This window comes from Typopeltis vanoorti, chromosome 16 (genome assembly GCF_054136105.1).
Source record: "Typopeltis vanoorti isolate ZY-2024b chromosome 16, IOZ_Tvanoo_1.0, whole genome shotgun sequence".
In the NCBI taxonomy this organism is placed as follows: Eukaryota; Metazoa; Arthropoda; class Arachnida; order Uropygi; family Thelyphonidae; genus Typopeltis; species Typopeltis vanoorti.
This window is the reverse complement of record NC_143564.1, coordinates 79,344,340-79,358,588: the sequence shown is the minus strand read 5'-3', so window position 1 is coordinate 79,358,588 and position 14,249 is coordinate 79,344,340. Positions and strand designations below refer to the sequence as shown.

At 36.1% G+C, this 14,249-nt stretch overlaps 1 protein-coding gene across 6 annotated transcripts in view; it reads right to left on the bottom strand.

The window, feature by feature from the left end:
• Positions 1 to 14,249, bottom strand: part of vap (RAS p21 protein activator vap) — a 689,463-nt gene that overhangs the window by 13,406 nt on the left and 661,808 nt on the right. The window lies entirely within an intron of this gene.

Sequence of the window (14,249 nt, the reverse complement as noted above, 5' to 3'; positions counted from 1 at the left end):
ATAAACTCTACAAACCACAATATATAGCATATATTGCTTTTAACATCTTTAACACTGGGACATTCTACCCCATTATAGTGATGAATTTCAATCGTTCACCACTTGCTGTCAAAAAAATCTACTTTTCAATTTCTTACCTCACTTGACTCATAAATTTCCAAGCATAATGTCTTGTTCTCTCACTACCTGTTAAACTATGCAATAATTCCCGTATAAAATATATGGTAGGCTCCTGTCCAAAAATTATATGCCACAAATGTATCACCTCTTTCCATACTATTGACCAGAACACATGCTTTCAATTTTGTCTCTGCACTTTCGTATCTAGATATATCTAGATATTTTGTTTATCAAGAGATATTAATACCTGCACTTTAAACGAGATGACAGAGAATCTATACTCTGCAATAAACAGCATGGGCTTACTAAGTGAAAGTCATGTTTGAGCAATCTTGCTCATATTTTATAATAATGTGATGGTTGAGTTTGACAAGGGAAATGGATACATCAAGTTACTTTTGGACTTTGCTAAAGCTTTTGACAGGATTCAGCATGGAAGGCTATTGCATAAGTTGGAGGATATGGTATTGGAATATACACTGCTAGTTTGGATAAGCAGTTGGGTGACTGACAGATATCAAAAAGTGGTGTAAGAAGGGTGTGAGCCTGCAAAATTTAAGGTGACTATGACTAAAGGTGTACACTAGGAATCAGTCTTTGGTCCATTGTTAATCAATCTTTATGTTAATGACACTGAAAATAATTTATCAGGATATATACGACTATTTGCTGATGACACAAAGATAGGCAAAGTAATCAAGAATACAAGTGACATGCAGTGCTTGCAGAATGATTTGAATAAGCTGGATAAGTGGGCATGTGAAAATGGTTATCAGTTCAATGTTGGTAAATGTAAATTTATGTACTTTGGTGTAATGAGATATCAGTGGCATATTATGTTGGCTGGATTATGCTAGAAGAAACTGACCAAGCTGGGATCTTGAAGTTTTAGTAGATAGGAAGTTGAATTCAGGGGTCATAAAACAAAGAATGCAAATACAACTCTGAGGATGACTGCAATGCTGAAACGAATATTGACATGCAAGAATAAAGAAGTCACTAACAACCAAATCTGGACTATTATGCACAATAATCCAGATGAGGTTATAAATGACAGTGGAGAGGATGCAAGGAGAGTGGTAAAGATGATATCTGGAATGTAGATTTTTGAGGTGAGAGAGAGTTTGAGAATTTGTGGACTGCAGATGCCAGCAAACAAGAGAAAGAGGAGGCTACAAACTTGTGAAAGGGTCATACAGGATACCAGTAGATGGCATTTTTTCATTTTATGAAGGATGGGGAAAAGATGAGCAGGCATTCACGGATCAAGAAAGGAGTGAGTTTGAGGGATGAGAGCTAGATTTTTCTTTCATAGAGTTGTGCATAACTGGAATGACTTGCCTTTGGAGGTTTTGAGAGCAGTATATGAATGAATTCAAAAGAAAATATGATAGTGTGAGTGATATGTGGCCTCTCTTGATGTGCCCCTAACTCCCTGGAGGTCTTTTAATAATAATAATAAGAAGAATATCCAGGCGACCATATCTGTGCACAAAAATCTAGATATGGATCGATCAGTGCCTTATAGAGTTACATTATTGCCTTTTTTTTATTCCTACTTGCTAGCATTCTTTGCATTCTGGCAGAAATTTTTTCAGGTAAACCTTTATATCTCTTGTAATGTGTCCTGCGAACCTTCTATCAACAAACTAAGAGATAACATCTCCTCAAAATTCTGGAATGAAGTTCCATCAATATATTTCATTCCACCTTCCATGGCCAAAGTGCATATACTGAAAGTATCAACCTATTCAAATCTTCTTACAGCGTCACTTCAAAGCTCTCTACCATTCTCCATCATCATCAGTACTTATGAGTTCAATGCTTGTTGGTATCTGATGCAGTTTTCACCATATTCTTCCACTTCCTTCTGTCTGCATATGAAAGTTGATTCAATTTTGATCTTTCTGCTGTTATCCATCCTGCAGATATGTCCAAAAAAAGGTTAAGTTTCTCTACTATTACTCCCTCTCCCCCATTTTGTGCATCATTAGCAAACAACTGAATATCACACTACCTCTCTAACTTTGAACTACATCAGTTATTGAACTATAGCTACACTGTGTGTATACACATTAAATACTAAATAACACACACACACACACATATATATACCACAGTGTGAAAAACAAACAGTCACATGCCCACCTCAATAAGATGTTGGACCTTCTTTTGCTTCTTATGAATGCAGTAATCTCACAGGCATACTTTCCGCAAGCATATGATAGTGATCAATGGGAATTTTGGACTATTCTTCTAATAGGCATGCAAAGGTTCTGGACTGTTGTAGAGCAGATGTCTCTTGACCTCACCCGATGCTCCACTTCATCCCACAGATGTTCAATAGGGTTGAGATCAGGACTCTGTGGAGGCCAGTCAAGTGTGGTAATGTACATGTCCATAAACCATGCAGTTACAGCCGCAGCCTCATGACACAGTACATTGTCTTGCTTTAATGCTTTCACTGACAACTGATAAACTGGCCTACAGTTTACAACCAACAATTTGGATATTCTCTAATGCAGTGGCATTACTTTTAATTCTTTTCACTCCCTAACAACTGTTCCTATTACCAGAATTTTCTTGAACAACCAAGTTCAGGACAATGTTGGCTCTTTGGTACATTCACTTGATATATGTGGAGATATATCCAGTCCCACAGCTGAATTAATATCAAATTCAAAACACTTCACATTCTTGAATTGCTGGTTTCTTCTCTTCCTTTCCATTGTTATTCAACACTATACTCTTCTATATTCACCTTTTGTTTTACTAGCCATATAACTGTGAAACTGTTCAGGAATTTTGTTTGCTGCCTCAGACTGGCTCTTTATTCACTATAATTGTCATCTTCGAAGTCTGCAACACATACCCTTTGTCCAGCAAATAAGTACTCTATTTTTTATACTTCCTCCATAATTTCCTCTTCTTCAGCAGTGCCTGTATTCATGGTTTATCCATTTTACCCCACTCTTTTTATCCTACTAACACATTAGAATATAATCTGATGGTGTCATGAACTGACCTTGAATCAAGTCCTGGCTCTAATGATGCTGTTTCACCACCAATGCTTCCTTAGTTTGTCAGTCCAATGTTTTGTTCTTATACAAATCTTCCACCCTTCCTCTCCTGGTTCAATGAATCTTACAACTGCCTAGCTATCTCCATTGTCAAAACCATATAATCACTCTCGATAGCTGAATGCAAGCATAGTAACATCTTCTATTATCACTACACAAGATTATTATTACCAATACTCGTCATCATCCACATGACCTGTTATAAGCTTTTCCCTGTAGTTATTCACAATGCTCACACTCACTATTTTAAAAAGGAAGCATTCCAATCTTGCATCATTTAAGGCATTCATTCTCAACTTACAAGGATGTCCTCATATTCTCACTTTGCCCTCCATAAAATGAAAAATTCCATCCACCAATAGAAAACTTGTTGTTCACTATCATATCACCCCCTTTCTCCTGTTTTCTAGTGTCTGAAGTTCATATACAATATCTGATCAAAAATATCTGTGACCATTTCAGCTCTCAATTTAATATGAGAGGCATTAATATAGAGATAAACCATTCTTTCCTACTATAACAGCCTACATTCTTCTAGGAAGAGTTTCACTAGATTCTTCCAGAAGTGTATTAGTAGTGCATTCAGTCACTGATGTTTGGTGATTTGTCCACGCATTCAATTGGCATCCCAATTCACCCAGGTGTTCAGTAGGATTGAGATCAGGGATCTTGTGCAGGTGCCAGTCAAATTCTTCAACACCCATCTCATGAAACCATTACTGGAGAGAAAAACTGTAACATGTTGATACAGGAAAGGATCTTCATTCAACTACTTCCACAAATTTGGAAGCACAGAAATATCTATAAAATCATCATAAGCTAGAGAATTAATTCCCCATCAATGGAACTAGAGTACCCAAACCAAACCATGAAACATGACTGTGTTACTTTTTAAATGTTTTATCACTAACCAATTTTGTTTACTGCTTCATGTGTGTTATCATTTTGACCATACCTGTATTAAAACTACTTATAGGTTATATAAGTTACTCACATGTTATAGGCTAGGTTTGCACAATAAGTATCATGCTTCTTTGGTTTCTTACCCCATTATGTTCATCTACTCTGAAAACAATACTAGTTTTCCACAAACTATAGAAACTCATATATTACACTGACTTATCTTTATCTCTAAAATAAGACAAAAGAAATTGCAATACAAAAGATTTACTCCCTGGTGCAGGACACTAGATTATATAGAGCATTCGAAATTGGAAGGGATCACCATTTAGTCTTGAGCAGGATAAAATTGAATTTCATATTGAAAAGAAGAACATGTAACAAACTGTTAAAGCAAATAAAAGTTAAGCAGTTCTATGATGTGAACTGTAGACTAAAATACACAAATATTATTCAAGAAAAAAATGAAACAGTTTGAGAACTGGAACCAAACCTTGGAGATTCAGTGGCAAGCCCAGAAGAAAACACTGATTTATTCAGCCAGAGAGGCATGTGGTGAGGTTGTCTGCAAGGATAGAAAAATCAGAACTCCATGGTGGACACTGGAAGTTAAAGAGGAGGCAGCAAAGGAAATGAAGAAAGCACATCAAAAGTTCCTGGCAAATAAGTCAGCTTGTGCTCTTAGAAAATACAGAGACAAATGTAAGAAAGCTAAACACCATGGAAAACTGGCTAAACAAAAGTTATGGGAGGATTTTGGTAAGAACACAGAAAATAAATATATAGAAGTGGCAAGATATTCTGGAGGTCGTTGAAGAAGCTCAGAAATGGTGGAAAGAGTGCTGTAAAAGGAATTAGAGATGATAAAGGTGACATGAAAACAGGAGAAAAAGATATCCTTGAAGTAAAGAGTAATTATTTCGATAAATTGCTAAATGAAACAAGCAGTGATGACAGCACAGTGGTAAAAAACCGGGCATGCAGTCAGGAATACATATCCATACCTGAAGTAGAAAAAGCCATCAAAAATCTGAAATGTGGAAAGGTAGCAGGAGTAGATGTTATTTGACCAGAAATGTTCAAGTATGGAGGTATAAAAGTCTTACAGTGGCTGCACTGCATAGTTCAGAAGGCCTGGACAGAGGGACGAATTTCATATGATTGGAGTAGAGTTCTCATAGTACCCATATATAAAAAGGGAAATAAAACTGAATGTGAGAATTACAGAGGCATTTCATTACTGAGTGTTCCTGGTAAAATATATGCAAGTATACTTGAGAAACAGTCAAGAAGGATTGTAGAAGAGAAGCTTGGTGAAGAACAAGCTAGATTCAGGCCAAACAGAGGCTGTCAGGATCAGATTTTCACTTTGCGATAGATAGTTGAGAAATCATGGGAATATAACAAAGATCTGTATTTAAGTTTTGCCGATCTGGAAAAGGCATATGAGAAGGTACCAAAATTGAAGGAAGTACAGGAAGATGATTTAATGTTAAATCTAGTGTCAGACAAGGATGTACATTATCCCCTCTGTTATTTATTATCTATATGGATCACATTATGAAGGAAAGTGGTATTAAACCTGATATCAAAATTGGAGATGTTAATCTCAGCTCTTTGCTTAATAGGATCATGTTATACTTCTAAATAAAGAAGTATAGAAGTCTGCAAGATTCCCTGACTAAATTGATTTGTAATAGATATGGTATGCAGGTCAGCATTAAATAGACAAAGACAATGAAAATAGGCAGAAACATTGAAAATACTAACTGCATGGTGAATGGAGAACCTATAGAACAAGTAAAACATTTTAGCTACTTGGCACGATTTTTAGTGAAGATGGTAAATTAAATATGGAAATAGACAACAGAATTAACAAAGCTGGTATGGTAGGAAGTCAACTGAATAAATTTATATGGAAAAGAGAGATATTAGACAAAAGACTAAATTAGCTGTATACGAGACAGTGTTCAAGCCAATTTTAACTTATGGATCTGAGAGCTGGGTGAGAAGTAAAACACTTGACCCAAGACTAGAGACCGCAGATATGAGAGTCCTGAGAAAGATTAGGGGGCATGAACAGATGGCATCAATGGCAATATCATATTAAAAACAAGGATATTAGGAAAGAACTTGACATTGTCAGCATCCAGGAATGCATTAGCAGAGTTAATCTCAGGTATTATGGTCATCTGAGATTTTGATCAAGGATCAAACAGAATGGGAGAGGAAAGATTAGCAAAACAAGTGTTCTCTGCCAGGTTGGCAGGAAAAAGACCCAGAGGAAGACCAAGATATAGGTAGATTGATACAGTAAAAAGTTCCTTAAAAGACAGAAATATAAGACCTGATAATATTAGAGTCTTGACAGTAACAAACTGATTTGGAGGAAAATTGTAGATAGGAAGTTAGTAATGATGTAAATTTTTCATGTAATACTATCATATGTTATACTTCGATTACATACCTCGAGTGGGGATGTAATCATACCCACTCGAGAAGTATGCTTGGTTCTATGCCATGGTATCAGTTTCTGGATGGGAAGGATATCGACAGAGCATGGGAAGTGTTAAAAAAATACTTAAATGATGTAATATGTGTCCCTAGAGTTTTAAAGAATAAATAGGATAGGAGTGAAATGGATGTGTATACTGTGTGCATAAGGATGCTGTTTGAAAATTATAAGTAGCAGGCCAGAAGAGTCACAAGTGTAGTACGGAAAGCTGTTTCAGTATGAAAAGAAACTGGCTCCAAGGTAAAAGACAACCCAAAAGAATTCTATCATTATTCTGCAAGTAAGAGAAAGAATGAATATGAAAGAATAACTCTACTGAATGCAGAAGAAATTGCTCAACTAATGAGTGACCATGTTGCTAAAAGGTATCAAACTGATATATGCAACATTGAGCTCACCACTACCTCTTCATTGTATGAAGAGCTCAGGTGTATAAGAGAAAATACTAGAGTTGTTGCAAAACTGAATAAGAATTTTGCAATAGGGACTGATGGGATATCAGTATGAATGCTAAAAGAGTGTTAAGCAGAAATGGCTAGTCTTTTGACAAGGCTATATAACTTGAGTCTCAGAACAGGGAACATTTCACTGGAGCAGAGAGAGAGAGAGAGAATGTATGGTAATCCCATTGCAGAAAGGTGGTGCAAAAACTGATGTCCAACCTATCAGTATCTCTGGAGTGGTGGTGAAGATTTCGGAAAAGTTGGTTAGGACTCACATACAGAAACGAGCTGACAGAGAAAGCATATTTTGCAATGAACAGCATAGACTGACTAAGGGAAGGTCATGTTTAGCAACTTGCTCACATTCTATAATAATGTTCCTAGTGAGTTAGACAAGGGGAATGGATATACCATCAGACTTTTGGATTTTGCTGAGGCTTTTAAAAGAATACAGCATGGAATACTGTTGCATAAGTTGGAGAATATGGAACTGGATTATAAAATATTGGCATGAATAAGAGGATGGCTGACTGACAGATATCCAAAAGTGGTATATGGAGTGTGTTAACCTGCAGATTCAAGGTAACCAGCGGTGTGACTCAAAGATCAGTCCTTGGTCCACTGTTATTCAATGTATACATTAATGACATTGGGAAAAACTTGACGTGTGACATACAGCTACTTGCTGATGATGCAAAGATAGGTAGGGTAATCAGGAGTGTTGCTGATAGGAAGTACTTGAAGAATGGTTTGGATATGGTTGGAATTGTGGTCATGTGAAAATAGCTATCAGGTCAATGTTAGTAAATGCAGTCACACACTTTGGTGTGATTGGATATCCAATGTTGTATTATATTGGTGGGATTATACTAGAAGAAACTGATCTGGCTAGTAGACAATAGCTCTTGGAGTTTTAATAGATAGGAAGTTGAATTTCAAGGACCATATAGCAAAGAATACAAATACAACTAAGAGAATAATTAGAATGCTGATATGAATCTTGACATGTAAAGATAAGGAAGTCATTTTGCTTCTTCACAAGGCCTTGATAAGACCTCACTTGGACTATTGTGCACAGATATAGTATCCTGGTTCCTGTTGTGATTCTGATACAGTGGAGAGCGTGCAAAGGAGAGTGTCAGAAATGATATCAGGATTGTGGAATATTGATTATGAAGACAATGAGAATTTGCAACCTGCAGACACTAGTGAACAGGGAAAAAAGTGATGATATGATTGAGATTTACAAACTTCTGAAAGGGTCATACAGTATTTCAGTTGACAGAATTTTTCATTTTATGATGGGTGGGGGAAAGGACAAGAGGGAATCCTTGGAAGATGAGAACGCATGCTGTGGTGTGTGCAAGTTGTGTGAAGGAATTCAAGAACAAGTATGACAGGATGAGAAGATAGTATAGCCTCGCTCGATGAGTCCCTCACTTCCAGGAGGTCTGTCTTTATAATAATAATAACAATTTAAAAAATTCCAACAAACAAACAAAACAAAGGAAACATATTCCTTTACCAATCCTCTGTAGCTTTTCATTATGGCGAGTAAACAAAAACAAAGAAAACACATTCCTTTAGTTATCATCTCTAAACTATATTAACAACTATTGTATATTAATACAATCAGTTCCAATTAAGGAATCTTTTCACTCTGACTCAAAGTTAACACTCATTATAAAATAAGGAACACATTCTACCTCTGTAACTTGAGTTCAAAATACCTTCAGGAATATTTACCTCACCCCAAAAAGTTAAATATGAAGATACAATACACTAATAAATTGCTTGCCCTAAGTTCTCTGAACACAATCTTCATTATGTGTATTCAGTTTCCATTCTTAACCTAAATAAATTTTCTTCTCGTCTTCAGTAATCTGTAATACATACAATCAAAGGAACACTATTAAGAAGAAACATGGTACTTTCTGCTCGAGAAAAAATGTTTAGTATTCATTCCATATATTGACAGAAAACACATGCAGAGTTATTTATAAAAAAAAAAAAAAAAAAAAAAAAAAAAAAAAAAAAAAAAAAAAAAAGACCTCACATTTTGGAAACTGCTGTCTCCAACTTTCAGCTACTATTTTCCTTACAACAGAAACTACCATATTTTCCGGTGTATAAGACACACTTTTTTACCTTAAAAGTGGGGTGTGTCTTATATAATGAAGGTAAAGATTGTTTCTGCTTTTCAAAGTCATACGCACTCCCTTTTATGTTCCAAGATTTTTGTAGGTGGTTAATGGTGCAATCAAATTGATGCGTGACCTTCACGTGACTTCTAGCGCGTCACTGCTAAGAATGGGGAGTCCCTATTCAAGTTTCATAATATCTTATCCAAGTAATCAGTTACCGATGTTTATCAGTATTGAGTTGACGTGTTGAGATATTTTGTGTTCAGTTTGATATTTCCCCCATAGATTTTTGTGATGGAAAAAAACAGGCGACATTCATATTCTTCAAGTTACAAATTGCAGGTTGTAAAATATGTGGAAGAACACTGAAATAGGGAAGCTGAAAGACATTTTGGACCTCCGCCTACAGAAAAAATGATTAGAACTTGGTGTGGTCAGAAGGAGATTTTGTACAATTTGCATAATGAAAAGCGCATGGAACGTGGAAAAATTGCGAAGTGGCCAGAACTAGAGACCGAAGTTTTGAAATGGGTGCAAGAAAATCGGCAAAATGGCATTGCCATTTCAACAAAAATGATTCGTACACATGCAGTCAAAGTAGCCTGTGAGCATAACATTGAAGATTTTAAAGGTGGTGCGTCATGGTGTTACCGTTTCATGAAACGCAGTGGACTTTGTATGCGTACAAAAACAAAAATCAGTCAAAAAATGCCAAAAGAATATGAAGACAAAATTATTTCTTTTCATAAATAAGTGATTCAACATAAAAAAAATTACAATTTTGAAATAGTTTAAAGTTTAGATTTTTTCCAGAAAATTGTATTAAATTTCTTGGGTGCATCTTATACACCAGAAAATATGGTATATTTGAAGCCTTCTTCTAGATTATCTTCCGATGGTCTTGCACCAATTGAAAGAAATAAATGTGTGTTATGTTCCATCGAGTTGTTTTCGACTCCTGGTGATCCTACGAATATACATTTTCCATTCAGATCTGTTCCTGATTATGTCTTTCAGAATTTCCAAGCACACTCCAGTTGCTTCTTTAACTCCATTCACCCATCTAATTCTTGGTCTTCCTCTTCTCCTGCTTCCATCAACTTTAGCAAGCATCATCATCATCTTCTCTAGACTGTAATTTGCTTGAATGATATGTCCGAAGTATGACAATTTTTGCTTGATGATCATAGCTTCGAGGGAGCAATCTGGCTTTATTCTGTCTATCAATGATTTATTGGTTTGCTTTGCATTCCATGGTATTCTTAATAAGCGTATCCAAACCCATAATTCAAATGCATCTATTTTCCTTCTTTCACTCTTTCTCAGGGTCCAACTTTCACATCTATACAGTACCACAGGGAATACTACTGCTTTCATGATTCTGATTTTTGTTGGGAGGCTAATATCTTTATCTTTAAAGATCTTGCTTAAATTTGTCATTGCTTTCTTTCCGAGTAATAATCTTCTTTTAACTTCTTCAGTACAATAACCATCTTTATCAATTCGGGATCCTAGGAACACAAAATTGTTAATAACTGCTTCCATTTTCTCACCATCTACTTCAAAATCATTAAGTTCACATATTATTATTATTATTATTCAGGCCTCCATGGAGTCAAAAGACTCATCGTGGGAGGTCCTTCCTAAGAACAAAGTCTGTCAAGACTCATCGAGGGGAGGTTCCCCCTAAGAAACACAAAGTCTATCATACCACTCCTTAAACACTGACCATTCTCGCCCTCACCACTCTATCAGGCAATGCATTCCACGGCTGCCATAACTTTTTTGCTTGAGGTTAAGTTTAAGACCATATTTAGCACTTTCTTCTTTAACTTTCATAATAAGTTCCTCCAAATCTTCTTTGCATTCTGCTAGCAAGGTGGTATCATCTGCATACCTCAAATTATTAATATTTTTTCCACCAATTTTAATTCCAACTGGAGACTCCTCCAGCCCTGCCATTCTTAAAATGTATTCGCTGTACAAGTTAAACAGGTATGAAGATAAAATACATCCTTGTCGTGCCCCTTTACCTATTGTGAAATACTCAGTTTCTCCTAGATCTGTTCGGACAGTAGCTTCTTGTTCATAATAAAGATTCCTCAGAAGGATAATGAAATACTCTGGGACTCCCATTGTTCTTAACACATTCCAGAGTTTCACACGATCTACAGAGTCAAAAGCCTTGCTATAGTCAAGGAAACAAAGGTAGACATTATTTTGATATTCCTGTGCTCTTTCTATTATCCATCTCACATTGGCGATTTGATCTCTTGTTCCTCTGCCTTTTCGAAATCCTGCCTGTTCATCTGGCATTTCTCTCTTCATGAATGGTTCCAGTCTTTTCTGAATGATCTTAAGTAAGACTTTACTTGCATGAGAAATCAGTGCTACAGTTCTGTAATTTTCGCACTCTCTTGCATCGCCTTTCTTCAATAAAGGTATATAAACTTATTTTTTCCATTCCCTAGGCCATGAGGTTGTGATCCAAATTTGCTGACATAGAGCTGTTAAAATTTTAACTGCCTCTTCTCCCAGGGCTTTGAGCAGCTCAATAGGTATTCCATCTACTCCTGGTGCCTTCTTAATGGATAACTCCTGTATATAATCCTGCTCTTCAAATTTCTCAGTAATTTTGGAGTCCTTTCTGTAAAGGGCTTCTGTATACTCTTCCCATCTTTCTTTGATGTCTGCAGCAAGATATCCTTACAGAAGTTTACTTTTCAATATTGTCACCTTGGCACTAAACTTCCCTGCTAGTTCTCTGATATTTTTGAAAAAGATCTCTTGTTTTTCCTTTCTTGTTTTGGTCTTCTATTTGTTGGCATTCCTGGTTAAAGTATTTTTCCTTGTCTCTTCTGGCTTGTCGTTGAAACTCTGCATTCAAATGCTGTACTTCCTGCAAATTTCCTGTGGCCTTCATTTTCCTCCCTTCCTGAGCAGTCCTGATGGCATCTTCTGACAGCCATTTGGACTTCTTCTTACAAACTGTTTGAATATTCTTCTTTGCTTCTGTTTTAATTATATCTTTAATCTCTTCCCATTGTTCATCTGGTTCTCTTTCACACAAATCGAGTGTGTTGAATCTGTTCTGTATGCTAATATTGTATTCAGCTGGTATGTTTCCAAGATCATATCTGATAGACATTTGTGTTGTTTTCAGTTTCCGTAATTTCACATGTACCGTAGCATGTAAAGAAATAAATACTTTCATATAAAAACATTGGTCTGCCAAATATGTTCCTTTAATGCTAGCTTCAAACTCTCTGGTATTGGCTGTAAAACATCACAGTATTTGAATTATGTCTATTTCCAAGTCCATGTGCTTATGGTGCTATTATGTAGCTTTGCAGAAATCAGTACTACATCTTGAAAGTTTTTTTCACTTGGTTATACTATAAATTAAAGATGCCAAAAAATTATATTCTTGGTTTCATCCTTTATCCAGGTGTAAGCAAACAAAGTCTGTGCATGAAGTAATTTCATGACTGGACTACTTGTATACAGAGGGTAATGACTTCACATTACCTTAGTATCCCATAATGCAATGCACATATACTTATGGACAAGTATAATGCTATGCCTTGTGGGAAGGACCACTACCCAGACAGGTTTCCGACCTTCACTGAAGTGAAAAAAGTAAAGGGGTGCTCATCATAGGCCTAGAGTAATTAGTATGGGGGTTCAAGAGAGCCTGATAGTATGAAAGACAGAGAAAAGGCCTCAGTTCTTTCATATCACCATATAGCCAAAGGCTATCAGTTTTCCTTTTTCACCAATCTCATATAGATGAACAACCAAAAGACCAACTGAAACTAAAGCACAAAGATGATTGATACCTAGATGGTTAATTTTATCTGAGTAAACAACCTTGAGTTGGCCTTCTCTGCCTGGGATTATTCTTCAGTCATCCCTGCAATTGACTATAAGGCCACACTGAATTAGATGGATGGAACTATTTAAAAAAACCTCATATCAAAAATAGACAGAATTTTATCTCCCCCTGGTGAATATTGCATAATGTAAGTGGTCTACATCATCTAGTCAAAATTCTGATATCCCTAGAACATTTCTTTCTAAATACAAAAATTGCCTAGCTGAACAATAAAATTTGCACAACACAATATTATAAAGCATTTGGATGTCATACTGCTGGTTTTCAAATCCATATTTCTTTCTAACATTCCATAAATGGTATGGAATGTAATGGAATTTAATTCATTAATTATAAGAATCAAAATTCTCTTCCCATTGTTGACAGGGAAGAGAACTGGTGGGTACTGCAAAAAATAACCTATTCTGTTGTAAGTAATGGAATACCCAACACATTACATAATCTGTTCCAAATACACAGGGCAAGAGGGCAGTTGTAGAATGCATATTCTACTGTTTCCAATCGGTAATAGATGTCACAGATTGGATCTCTGATGATCAAGTACCTCCATTTGATGGTATTGACTGGAAGGAGGCCATATGCAATTCTCCAAGCAAGATCCCTCCTGTTAGGGTATCCTTGGAACTTCAATAAGTTATGAAACGAAGCATGGTTGTCAGTACCCATTTGTGCAAGTTTGTGGGGAAAGAGATTAAAAATTTCTTTAATCCAAATTTTTACTTTTTTAATCGAAAGAATGTCAAGGTCTGCACATGTGTGATTGGTCTGCAATATTTTATGGATTTTTGAAGCTGTATTGCTTAAATAGCAAAATTTTAAGACCGGAAGCCCAAATCCTCCATTCTTAAATAATAATAAATATTATTATTATTAAGAGAGACCTCAAGGGAGTCAGACACTCATCAAGGGAGGCCACATACTACACACACACACACCAGCTATCATTCTTATTCTTAAATTCATTTATACTGCTTGCACTCATAACATTCAATGGCAATCCATTCCAATCACGCATCACCCTCTCAGAGAAAAATCTAGCCCTCACCCCATTCTTAGTGCCCTTCATTCTCAGCTTCTAAGGATACCCTATCTTCCTTTCCACACCCACCATAAATTGAAAAATTACATCAATCGAAATCCTGTATGAACCTT